The 13,745-nt window shown below is 42.4% G+C and overlaps 1 long non-coding RNA gene across 1 annotated transcript; it reads right to left on the bottom strand.

Moving 5' to 3' along the window:
* Positions 1–7,550: 7,550 nt before the first annotated feature.
* LOC143136298 (uncharacterized) lies at positions 7,551–12,861 on the bottom strand. Its single transcript, XR_012989298.1, has 3 exons — positions 12,694–12,861; positions 11,787–11,960; positions 7,551–8,513 (listed from the first exon to the last, which is right to left on the bottom strand). It is a non-coding gene; the product is annotated as an uncharacterized LOC143136298 (long non-coding RNA).
* Positions 12,862–13,745: the final 884 nt, after the last annotated feature.

The following is a 13,745-nucleotide window of genomic DNA, read 5'->3' as shown; positions in this document are numbered from 1 at the left end:
AGGGCTTCAGGCTTGTAACTGCAGGGTTGCCGGTTCGATCCCCACAGTTCGATGTGGGCGGGGGAAGTGGTTGAGCACTGCTCTCCCATGCCCACATCCGCGCCTGAAGTGCCCTTGAGCAAGCCACCTAACCCCTCACTGCTCCCCGAGCACCGCTGCAGCTCACTGCTCTGGGTTTGTGTGTGCTTCACCTCACTGTGTGTTCACTGTGAGCTGTGTGTGTCTAATTCACGGATTGGGATAAATGCAGAGACCAAATTTCCCTCACAGGATCAAAAGAGTATGTATGCTTTATACTTTATAAACATAGCTTGTCCTCCACACCCAACACATAGCTCTATACACATAGCTTCTCCTCCAAGACCAGCTTTTTGGTCACTCCTTTTGCATTTCTAAAGAATGCCTTTTGCAGTCAATTTACATCTGTGTGGGTACTTGTGTTCGATCCGCCGCTCATGCATACAGTGTTGCCATTTGGCTTCAGTTCCTAGCCCTCTACCAAGCAACCTCTCATCTCATTTCTTCATACAGTGGAAACTTGATGGTTACCTCTGAAATTACTGTCAATCTATGTTGTGAATAATTCATGTTTGGTCTTGAATTAATACTTGCAATGTGGGCAATAGTCTGATCATGGTTTCATTCAAATTTAACATATCTGTGCATAGTTGTAGACTAAGAACTACACTATAGTCTAAAGGTATGATATCCACCTGGGCCACACCCATCTCCCTCAGATAACAAAGGTCCTGATGAGTCAGGGGTGGCCCAAGTGAATGATAAAACAGAAAAATCTTGTCAAGCTCACACTCTTGCTCTTGATCTTGCTCTTCTGCCTCGCTGGCTCTTCCTCCTCTCTTTCTCTCTATCCCTCTCATTCCCTCTCTCTTTCTATCCTTTAATAGTTGGATTTGTAATCTTATTTGGTATATTTTTTTATCTGTTGTATCTGTTATTCTTAACTTGTTATTTGTTATGTTTACCTCTGTGAGTTGGTTAACTTCCCTTTGTTACTGTTTGCTACTTTGTTACTTTACTTGTTACAGTAGACTATGTGAGTTTACCTTTACACTTAACTGAAGTCATATCGATTACATTTACCATGTATGGCTTAATGCCTAAACAAATTGTTAACCTGCTTACCAATCGTATATCTATCATTCTCATAGTATACCATGCCATGCTCTGCCATAGCTGATAAACTAGTTACTTGGTAAAATTTGAGATACAAATTATTAATTAAATGGAGTCAGATTAATCAAGTTTGTAATAATAACATTATCATTTAACTCTTCACCAGTCTGTCCATTGTTCACACACAATCAACAGGAAAACAGCTGAGATCATCTATGTGAGAGGCGCTGTGGGCCTGCTCTCTCTTTCAAGTGAGGATAGCCTGATGTGTCTCCATGTTCTCGGCTATTTCTCAACTTACATCATCGAGAAATGTAGCCTAGAAATCTAGACGCACCCTAGCGGCAGCAAATTACATTTGCTTCCAGGGCTAGTCTAGCAACTCTCCGTTGACTTGTGAGCTCAAAAAATTAAACTTCTATCAGGCCAATCAAATCGTGTATAGAGTCGTTAGGCGGGCTTAACATAATGATTGATGGCAGAGTTGCAACGGTTTGGCTTGAATTCCCTGCTACTTAAAAAACAAATAAGATGGATGTTCCTGTTGGCCGGACAGTGTGACACGAGTTAAGCTTGTTTTAAGTTGGCAAAAGTTTGAACTAGCCAACTAGCTCCGCTGGTGGGAAAACGCATGGGACTCAGGGCTGTCCTATTGCGTGCAGAGGGAATTTGAAAGACAACCGATTATCCTGCCCCTTAGACTGAGCACTGCGAACGGTGAGTGCCCAGACCCTACATTTTAATGTGGGTCTGGCTCGTCAGTCTACGAGAAATGGGCAGGTCTACTCTGTGAAGGCCCATTGTAGGTCTACATTGCATAGCTTGTTGTCCTTTTTTACACACCACACATTTGTTTTAAGATACATCTGCTTAAATGTGTTATATTGATCCTGCAGCAAGCAGAGTTCCATAACTGATAGTGTCCTGAGTGTGCTGTTGTCTACCAGCACTTAATCCTTCCCGACTCTCTCATGGCAAGGCAAGACACTATGTGAGTCACCATGCTAACTGGGAGTCGGCTTCTCTCCTCTGGTGCTCCCACAGACACACAGCACTGACCTCAGCACAGCGTGACAGGACAGGAGCGCCCATTATGTGAAAACAGAGTCACAATTTAGCCATTGACTCTCTTAAAATAAAAATAAAAATAAAATAGATTGAAAAGTAGTCTTTTTAAAATTACTAGCGAGTTTTCTCATCCCCATGAAATGTTTAGCAACTAGTGTCTTCTCTTTCTTTTCCTTTTCTTTTGTTTCTCTTGTTGGTTCATTTAGTCATTGTTTCATTGTAAAGCTTATGTGTATAAAAAAAAGTTTTACTTGTATTTTTCTTTTGGCTAACGTACTTATTGAGTGCAGCCCTTGGAGGGAGGCCCAAGATCTGCCACGCCTTCTACACCTGATTGTGATTCTGTTTTCACATAATGGGCACTCCTGTCCATGCTATGCAAGGACTCTGAGGAAGATGCATGAAGCATCGAAACGTTAGTCCCTTTTGTGCACCTTAATTAAAGTTTATAGCTACTACATCTGTGCTGCTCCAAATTTCTACTTTTAGTATAACATACAGGCACAGTTGGAGCGATCTCACAAAGATGTACAAAGTGCGCACATGAAACCCTCACAACCGCCCCAACGCTATGCTTTGCATCAGACCATTTAGCGATACCATGACCGCGTATGACATTTCAATACAATACATCATCATTCTTTTTTTCCACATGCATCAAAGAAACATCCACCGCACCAGTCCGTAACCGTATATAATGTCCATTTTTTTAACACAAACTCCGGTCCCATTGTTCTACAACTGGCGGGAATGCGCCAGGCCCAGTGACAGTGACACGGTGCACTCTGTCACAGTATGTTTGTCAGTCTGCTAATGTTAAACAACTCCATGAGGTGGTTATGGTGTCCGAGGTTGTTGCGCTAATATTTGTCTCCTGGGGGATTTTTAATGTTTGTCAACATCATTCACTAATAATGGTTCGTGAAAGTCTTGATATAAAGTTCTGTCAATAGCAGTGATTAATTCACTCTTTTTCTTTCTTTGATTGACAGGGCTGACCCCCAAATGGACTGTGGAATCTAGCTGCCTTCATGGAAGTAACTTATCACATGCTTTTAGAGTAGGCTATCCGTTCAGAAATAAAGTAAACTGTCAAATAAATAATTATGTCGAACTGTTTTATTTCATTGCATGGCTATTTGTTGGCCATTTTCTCTCAATGCAACCCAAATACTGGGTTTGGAAAACCCGACAACTGGTAATTTTAACTAGCAGTTCTGTTGATGAAACCCAGTGGTTTGGGTTGAATCTATACCCAATATACTGTGTGAATTTTACTCAACATCTATATAAGAAAGCCATACTGATACCTTCCCCTAATCACCAGACATAACCATGTACTAAAGTGGAGACCTATTTAAGGTGAAGATAATCCTTTATTTGTTCCGTAGCTGAGAACTGCATTGTTACCGCAGCAAAAAAAAAAAAAAAAAAAAGTGACAGCAGAAAAAAAGTTCCTGAAACATCTAAAATACTAGTACACACTGAACTACTGAAACCTGAATGCTAGAAGCTGGAGCAGGTACTGTAAGTTCTGTAGGATATGTCACATACCATGAGCTAATGTACACCTACAGTATAATGGATATGTCACATACCATTAGCTAATGTACACCTACAGTATAATGGATATGTCACATACCATGAGCTAATGTACACCTAATGGATATTCCACATACCATGAGCTAATGTACACCTACAGTATAATGGATATGTCACATACCATGAGCTAATGTACACCTAATGGATATGTCAAATACCATGAGCTAATGTACACGTCACATACCATGAGCTAATGCAAACCTCCATCAGTGGGCATTCATCTACCCTGACCGTCTCAGATTGTGTTAAGAGCATGTCTTTATATAGCTGACAGTAACAATAATCTGAACATGTTGCTTCATGTTAATATATCCAGCATGTTATGCTATGATGATATCAATGGTGCAATGGTGTTCAATTCTGAACCATGTATCCGTTTTGACACTATTGATTATCATTCATAATTTAGTAGTATGGGTCAGAGACAATGCTGTTGGCCAGCCTTGCAGTAATATTTTACTCTGATATGCCAATTCCTGACTGAGAGCTTCTTCCTGGTTAGCCTACAATTTTTGAGAAGACCTTTCTTTGGTGTTTAGTTTAGACTCTTGCACTTTATTATATCATAAAACTACAGAAAAAAGAATGTATCGAGATACTCCAATATATATAAACTCCTATACAAAGTAAACAAGTAAACACACTTACCTTGTGATCATTTGAACCTACGCAGGTATTTTTCACCTGTACTTCTTCAGAGTGAACGTTATGTTCCTGTAACAAGTCGTAAAAGGTTTTACAGCTTAGATGACTAGAGAGCTAAAGTCTATCCGACAGCCTCGAGATTGTTTGCTTAAAGACACAGTAACATGGTGCAGGTGCTGTTGGTGTTTGGGACTGAACCTTTGGGTATACAGATCACATTCACTCTCATAGTAACATGGTGTAGGTGTTGTTGGTGTTTGGGACTGAACCTTTGGGTTCCCTCTCACAGTAACACCAAAATCAGCAATCCACACAGGCACCACATATCACTGTGTTGAAGGGTATTAGGGGGAATGTCACCCCAGGCTGGTCTGGAGTCAGTCTCTCACCTTCAGTCAGATCAGATTAAATCCTACAGGCACACACTGCTACTGATCTCAGATCTGATCAGATGAACAAAGGGTTGGTTTATGGCGTGTGTGTGTGTGTGTGTGTGTGTGTGTGTGTGTGTGTGTGTGTGTGTGTGTGTGTCTGTATCTGTGAAATGGGGCATTTGTCCTCACCAGAGCAGGCTGCATAAAAGTCGGATTAAAATACATAAATTAATAAATATTGATGCTGTTTTCTGATACTATTCATATTGTAAGTTGTGAGTTCATATTAAGTGCAGTTATGGCATAATGTTTCGGCCTGTTCGTCTGTGGTGTAATTGCCCTATAACTCTTTCCAGTTAAATCAGGTGATGTCCGTGGTGAGATAGATCTTTGAGGATGCTGCATGCTCTTCTGAGGCAGTGTGTACTGTAGATGTCCTCTAGGGAGGGGAGAGAGCAGCCGATGATTTTCTGAGCTGTAAAAATCACTGTCAGTAGACAAAACAGCTTATTCTCATGTTTCTTATTGGTCAAACCTCCCTTCCTTCCTCCACTCCTCCCTTCTTATTGGTCAAACCTCACTTCCTTCCTCCACTCCTCCCTTCTTATTGGTCAAACCTCCCTTCCTCCATCCATTCCTTCCTCCTCAGCACTCTCTACACTGGCATGCCTTTGCAGTTTCCATGTTTTCCACTAGTGGCACTCTTCAGCACTCTCTACACTGGCATGCCTATGCCTATGCAGTTTCCCTGTTTGCCACTAGAGGCACTCATCAGCACTATCTACACTGGCATGCCTTTGCAGTTTCCCTGTTTGCCACTAGAGGCACTCATCAGCACTCTCTACACTGGCATGCCTTTGCAGTTTCACTGTTTGCCACTAGGGGCACTCTTCAGCACTCTCTACACTGGCACGCCTCTGCAGTTTCCCTGTTTGCCACTAGGGCCACTCTTCAGCAATCTCTACATTGGTATGCCTTTGCAGTTTCCCTGTTGGCCACTAGGGACACTCTTCAGCACTCTCTTCCCTGTTTGCCACTAGGGACACTCATCAGCACTCTCTACACTGGTATGCCTTTGCAGTTTGGAGTTCTCCCCTAGAGGTGCTCTTAAAGATAAAATAAGAAATACTTTATTCATCCCAATGGGAAATGCAGTTTCACAACAGCACCAATCAGTGCAATAATCAGTGTGTGTGTGCGTGGGGCCTTCAGCTTCAGTCCTGATTCTTTCACTTTCTTACTTCTGACCAATTATAGGGGTGGAGGTCTACAGCAGCCTGAATGTTCTTGTTCTACTTGTTCTAAATGTGTTGCTCTGAGATTACAGTAGAACTAGAATAGCTGTGTGTGTGACTGGTTCATGTGAGCAGGGCCTCAAAGAAAAACACTCAAGAGTAATAAAGATATCAGATTACACCTGCAGTAGAACTAGAATAGAACTAGAACTAGAACACCTGCAGTAGAACTAGAATAGCTGTATCGGTGTGGCTTTAGTTCATAAAGATATCAGATTAGACCTGCAGTAGAATTAGAATAGAACTAGAACACCTGCTGTACAACTAGAATAGCTGTGTGTGTTCTACTTGTTCTAAATGTATTTCACTGAGACTAACATAGAACTAGAAGAGCTGTGTGTGTGACTGTGATTCATGTGAGCAGGGCCTCAAAGAAAGAAAAACTCTCAAGAGTAATGGAGATGTTGTCAGGATGCCGGCTAGGCTTTACTTACTTAGTCACACAAGAGAAACAGAAGCACCACGTAACATACCACAATGACCCAGCAAAGGCAAAGACAACCACAAGACGTTAAATACACAGGAAGGTAATCAAAAGACAATAGGGCAAAAACAAGGAGACACAGGTGAATATGGAACAAGCCACTAATAACACTAATAACTGAGGGGCGGAGACAAGAGACAGGGAACAAAAACACATGGCACAGGACACAGGAAGTAACAAAGACAACAGGAAGTAAACAAAAGAAACACATCAAACTATAAACTAAGAGTCCCAAAATCAAAACACAAACCCCAAACCGTGACAGTACCCCCCCTTAAGGGAGGGCTTCCAGACGTCCCAAGCAAAAACTAGGTCCAAACAGGTTGGGTAGAGGGAGCCTGGAGGCCGGAGCCCTCTGGCTGGGCAGCTCAGGTGGACTACCAGGGTGATGGGTGGACCGGCGGAACCGCTCTGGAGGGCAGGCAAACCTCAGGGCAGGCAAACCTCAGGGCAGACCGTCGGGGTAGCTTGGGAGGGCGGCCATGCCGCAGGCCAGACCGTCTGGCTCGGGAGTTGGGGACTCAGGACGGAGCTTCGGAGGCATTAGAGAGCGCAGGGACTCGGGACTGGAGCTCAGAGGCGCTAGAGAGCGCAGGGACTCGGGACTGGAGCTCGGAGGGACTTCACAGCATGGGGCTGGCACCGGAGGACGACAAGGGGCTGGGATTGGAGCTGGAGCCAAAGATCATCGAGGACAATTTGTCCTCCTTCAGCCATCACACAACATTAACGCTGCTGGCCTATAGAAGCCTCTCCATGGTCTCATCATGTGTCATGTTAATGCTGCTGGCCTGTGCTAGTCTTTCCATGGTCTTCATCACGTGTCATGTTAATGCTGCTGGCCTGTGCTAGCCTCTCCATGGTCTCATCATGTGTCATGTTAATGCTGCCTATAGTAACCTCTCCATCGTCTTCATCACGTGTCATGGTAATGCTGCTGGCCTGTGCTAGTCTCTCCATGGCCACTAGATGCTCCCCCTTCCCCACATCCTGTGTGGATCAACAGCAGCAGCTTCATACAGAAACATGTTTTCTGGAACTTGTAGACCTATTTTAACTTGTTGAAAAATAGTCATGATATGGGCACTTTAATATAGTGTGTACCCTATTCCATATTACATTACATTACATTACATTACATTACATTACATTTGGCTGACGCATTTTTAGCCAAAGCGACTAACAACATGGTAAACAGTTTAAGTTTAGAGCAATTCTCAACAATATTAGGACAATTTAAAAAAAACATTAGAGTACAGTAAGAATAAGTGCATCAGTGAGTGCTGTTTTTAACAGTTACGTGTCAGTTTAAGACGGCTGGTGAGTGCTAGGAACAGCAAGACTTGTTGTAAGTGTTGCTATGAGAGGAGATGTTCTCTAAAGAGCTGGGTCTTCAGGAGTTTTTTGAAAATGGAGAGGGATGTCCCTGCCCTTGTAGGAACTGGCAGTGTGTGTCCATATGGCTTCATACATGCCAAGACAATATTAAATACATACAACAGATACTGACATTCATAACATGTCCTCTCCAGTCTGTGTGGTCCATATGTCCAGCTGTGCACATGTTGAAGAGTGACTGGTCCTCATCTGTCTGCGAGTCCATGCTGCATGCTGTCAATCATCTCTGGCTGATCAAGACACGCCTCCATTCACCATTTAACTCACTGTTGTGAGTCAAGAAAAGGCTGTTTCCTGTGTGCTTCTGGTGTGTGTGTGTGTGTGTGTGTGTGTGTGTGTGTGTGCGTGTGTGTATGTGTATGTGTGTGTGTGTGTGTGTGTGTGTGTGTGTGTGTGTGTCTGTCTGTTGTGCTCACCTCAGAAAAAGGCTGTTTCCTGTATGCTGCTGGTGAGTGTGTGGTGTGTGTGTGTGTGTGTGTGTGTGTATGTGTGTCTGTTCACAAAGAACACCATCTGTAGAATAAAGTAGAGAAGATGATCATCAATCAGTGTCCATGACAACCGTCTCCCAGTGAGCCAGACTGCATGAGAGACAGAAGGCTCTATTGTGACATCACTAACAGAAGCCATAAGAAACAAATTCACACATTTGACACACTGCAGCAGAAACAGTAAGGGTGGAGCTAAAAAGTCCAACACCACTGGTCTAATCACAAGCACTTAGAGAGTGGCGTCCGACTCAGTAAGGGTGGAGCTAAAAAGCCCAACACCACTGGTCTAATCACAAGCACTTTTAGGCGCCGAGGTGGTATTATTGGTGAATATGGTAGAGCATGCGTAGTATTGCACCAGAAAATTGCCAGCAGGAAGGTGTGATCAAACGCAATAAGTGGGCTGAGCCAGGTTAGAATCAATTAAAAAAAATGTTTTGATGAACTGACCACCAATATCAGTTTTGAGCAATACCTATATATGGAATGTGTCAAACGATATCTTTGAAATCCCATTATTGTGCATCTGAATAGTTTTTTCAAAGAATAATATGTAGGCCTTGTGTTTATTCTGCTCTTCAAAAACAATTAAAATCATGAAAACATTGTTGTAGCTTTTAAGTTAAATACCATCCGACCAGGCTGTTCATCTACAGTGGTGTGCATGAGTTTACACACCCATGCTAAAGTTGACTAAAAAGAGGAATAAAATTTTTTTAGACACCAATTTTCTTTCTGAATGTAGAATGTATTGTAAATAAATAAATGTTCCTTAAAATAATGTATCATAAATAAATAAATAAATAAATGTTAAAGTACACAGGGCATAACACACCCCTATGTTAGATTTATTTCCATGGGTTATCTCCAGGGAATCTAACCTCAACGGGAGAAAAGCCTTTATGACATGGAGACATTGCCACCAAACTTGGGCCCAGTGTAACTTGACTGCACATTCCCTTCATGGTGTTTGTAACCTGCTTTGTGTTAAACAGTCCCTCACTGGACTTGAACCTGTGACCTTGGGTATCAGAGCCTGACACATTAAAGATCTATAGGATTAGGACTATCACTGGCTCTACAGCATATTGGATTTGTGTTTACACTGAAACATTTGTTATTTCAAAAAAAAAAAACAGAATGACAGACAGAAAGAAAGACAAATATTGAAGAAAGAAATGAATGACAAGAGGAAGGGTGGCGGGGACTGAAGCAGAAGGACACAACCAAACACGCACACAAGAGAAATAAAAGATGATGACACAACCAAACACGCACACAAGATAAATAAAAGATGAGGACACAACCAAACACGCACACAAGATAAATAAAAGATGAGGACACAACCAAACACGCACACAAGATAAATAAAAGATGAGGACACAACCAAACACGCACACAAGAGAAATAAAAGATGATGACACAACCAAACACACACATATGAGGAGTACAAGATGAGGACCAGGCTTGGAATTTCACCATTTTAGGGGCAAGGCCACTTGGCCTTCAGTTGGGCATATTTAGTGGGGGGCACAAAGGCCACATGTCAGGACACCAAGGCCAAAGTTAACTATACAGAAGTAGCCTATAAACATGATCAAAGTTGTATTTAGCCTATTCACTGCAGTAGAGCTGCCTCACTGTATGATACATTACCATAACATGAAACATGACATATTACATAGAACTGTAAATCATCTGATCATCTCATATTTACAGATATCTAGGCTATATTTAACATTTATTTTAGATTTGGTCTGTTATGAAATCATGTATTGAGCAATTTAAGCACAGCTCCAATCAAGCACAGCTCGACATCAAGAAACTCAAATAGCCTAGATGCATGTTTAACATTTTGTGATCATTAAGGCTAGCCTGGCTAGCGCCACCACTTCTCAATGAGACGTGGTCTGGGAACCAAACGTTCATTTTCTCGTATTTAAAAAAAAAAAATGCCCAGATCCGTTTATTGGGTGCCACGGATGTTTATCAAATGCGTCTGTGCATAGCTCATCATCGTCTTGCTTTCCCCCCTGTTCTGTGATTGGTTCCCTATCTGAGGCAAAAATTAGGGCGGTAGTTTCCAAGCTGCCTTAGCAGTGTGAATCAAGATCACCAAGATCGCGAGATCACCCAGGCTACATTAAGGCTACTTTACAAACTCAAAGTCAGCTGTACATCATCTGATTTTAATATTTACCGATAGGGATATTTGTAACATTTATTTTGTATTTGGCCTATTATGAAATCATGTAGAACAATTTGTCATTGTGAAACTTAAAGCCCAAATTTGTAGACATGCATGTCAATATTTGCTGCATATTCAAAACCGGATTACTCTGGAATGGCTAACTGTATAGGGGACTGCTTTACACCTTGTGTTCGGTAAGGTCTGCTGTTTATTCTGATACATGGTTTGTCATGTGTTGAACGAAGGGTTTGTGAAGTATTCCACCGAGATGAATGGGTAGGGAGATGGGCACAGAACCTTATGCAGAATTTATGATTCAATGTAATCATATTATTTACTTTTCTCGAAAACCGTTCACCACAGCAATTAGCGGCTAACATCGTTTAAAAGCTGAGAAAAAGCTCTTTCATGTGATGTGATACTTGTGATGTCTGTCTGATGAGTAGGCTACTTCGCCAGTAGCTCAACTGAGAAGAATGGGTGAATTTGGACGCACTTTCTTTCTTGCCGTGCGCTGTCACTTTCTCCACTGCGTAAAAGATTCAATTAATTTGCGCTGTGAATGCTAAGATTATTTTGACAGGCCATAGGCTAAATAAAAATCGCGATTAGTCGGACACAAAGCAGAATATTGAAAGAAGGAGGCACCAAGGCCACTGTGGCCTGTAAACCTCTGATTTTCAAAGGGGCATCACGGCCAACACAAGGGGCAACGACGGCCATGGCCGTCAAGGCCGCCGTGAAATTCCTACCTTGATGAGGACACAACCAAACACACACACATGAGGAGTAAAAGATGAAGAAGATCTTTGCCATATTGCTCAGGCCATTAGACAACCATTTTCAGAGAGTGATAACGATAAAGTAAAGAAAGAAATAAAAACAAAATATGATCAGTCAGAAATAGAATGGATTGAATAGAGACAGAGAGGGTGGGCAAGGAAAGGGGAGAGAGAAGTAGAGAGAGAGAGAGATTGAAGATGAATGGATGAGTAAAAGCAGAGCAACATAGAGGAAAAAAGACAGAGAGGACACAAAATAAAAAACAGGTTTTGAGTCTTGTGTCCTAAAGACCTAAGTAACAGAGTTTAGATATTTACTCACTCTAGTTTCTCCAGTTTACAGTGTGGGTCCTTCACTAGAGCAGAGAGCTGTGCTACAGCTGATTCACTCAGATTGTTGCCCTGTAGATCCAGCAGTATGAGACTTGAGGAGTGTGAGGTCAGAGCAGAGGTCAGATAGGAACAGCCCTCCTCTGTCAGATCACAGCCAATCAAGCTGAAACAGAATGATTGGAATAATAATCACAGATTTTCTCTCTCTCACCTTTTTCCTCCTCTCACAACTCTCACAAACACACACACACTCGCCCCCCCCCCCACACACCTAACACAACTCCCTTCCTTACTTCCTTACACTCATATATCCTAAGGATCCCCCCACACACTCACACACACACAATCCTTAATTACCCCCCCCCCCCCCCACACACACAAGCCTTTACGAAAATAAAAAAAACTCACAGACTCATTTTTTTAAACTTATTATCTGAGGACCTAAATAATACCTTAGTTTGGCACAGTCGGCTGCTTCCTGGAAAGAGCGATGCTCAAAATGACCCTTCCCTCCATCAAACTGTACACTCATCAGTTCACTTACAAGGCCAAAGGGGGACTGAGGATGCTGTGGCAAACCTCAACTGGACTCTCATCAGTTCACTTACAAGGCCAAAGGGGGACTGAGGATGCTGTGGCTCCTTTCCTCCCTCCTGCATCACCTGGAGATGACTGGTAACTTCATTGACTTCATTTGTGCCTTCAACACCGTCCAGCGCCCTCAGATGATCAGGAAACTCCCACAGTCAATCAGGCCACACTCATTTTGAGTGGGTCTGTAACAACCTCCACTACCACCACTGGAGCCCCACAGGGAGTGTCCTGTACCCACACAAGCACACACACACACACTGTTTTGCCCCCCACACAAATTGGCTGCATGAAGTGATACTTACTGTAGTTCCTCCAGTTTGCAGTTTTGATTACCAAGAGCAGAACACAAAAGTTCCACCCCTGAGTCCAGCAGCTCATTGCCCCTCAGGTCCAGCAGTCTGAGACTTGAGGAGTGTGATATCAGAGCAGAGGCCAGATAGGAACAGCTCTTCTCTGTCAGATTACAGACACCCAGGCTGAAATAGAATGATCAGAATATTAATCACATATTCTCTCACTTATTCTCTCTCTCTCTCGCTCTCTGTCACAAACACACACACACCCCACCTCACACACTCTTCCAGACCTTGAATTTCCCTTTGGGGATCAATAAAGTATCTATCTATCTATCTATCTATCTATCTAACCCGACTAGCAAGTTGCAATACTGTAGTCATGCAGCTCAAGTCTGATTATTTGTGAGTATTTTGCTTGTACAAACAAGCAAACTTTATTATTTGATTATTTGTGAGTATTTTGCTTGTACAAACAAGCAAACAACGCTACTATCACAGGCAACATAGTGAATGTAGCCCAATGTGAAGCACCACAGGCATCTATCTGTCCTAATGCAACATAGTGAAGCACCACAGGCATCTTGCCATGTATGACGATTGTAAAGTAAAGTAAAAAGGGCCAGCAGAAGCAGTGCTGGTCTTGGGGTAGTTTGTAATTTGTTATATGGTTCTTAACTGGTCTGGCTTTGGGACCCACAATTTCCCATGTTCATTTAGTCGCGACTAGTGTTAATTTCATCAGACGAGACGAGAGGAAAAATGTTCGTCAACAACCTTTTTTTCCATGACTAAGAGGAGACGATGACGAGACTGCACTAATGTCCTGAAACACTGACTAAGACTATCTTAAGATGCATTATTGTTGACGAAAAAAGACGAGACTAAAATGTTTTGCATGAAATAAAAACTAAGATAAAATTTCTCTTCCATTTTCGTCTACAAAATGAGAAGACAGAATATCTAGCTGTTACCTTTTCAAAATATTCCGAATGAGTTCATGGTTCATACGCAGCAGCTTTCCTGTAGGCTAGTCTACGTGCTGTTGCTGCAACCCTGTG

Source organism: Alosa pseudoharengus, unplaced genomic scaffold (assembly GCF_046254945.1).
Source record: "Alosa pseudoharengus isolate Yale_2024_CS ecotype anadromous, Long Island Sound unplaced genomic scaffold, YU_APseudo_1.1 YU_APseudo_1.1_scf_1, whole genome shotgun sequence".
NCBI classification, from domain to species: Eukaryota; Metazoa; Chordata; class Actinopteri; order Clupeiformes; family Clupeidae; genus Alosa; species Alosa pseudoharengus.
This window is presented reverse-complemented; position numbering and strand designations above follow the sequence as displayed.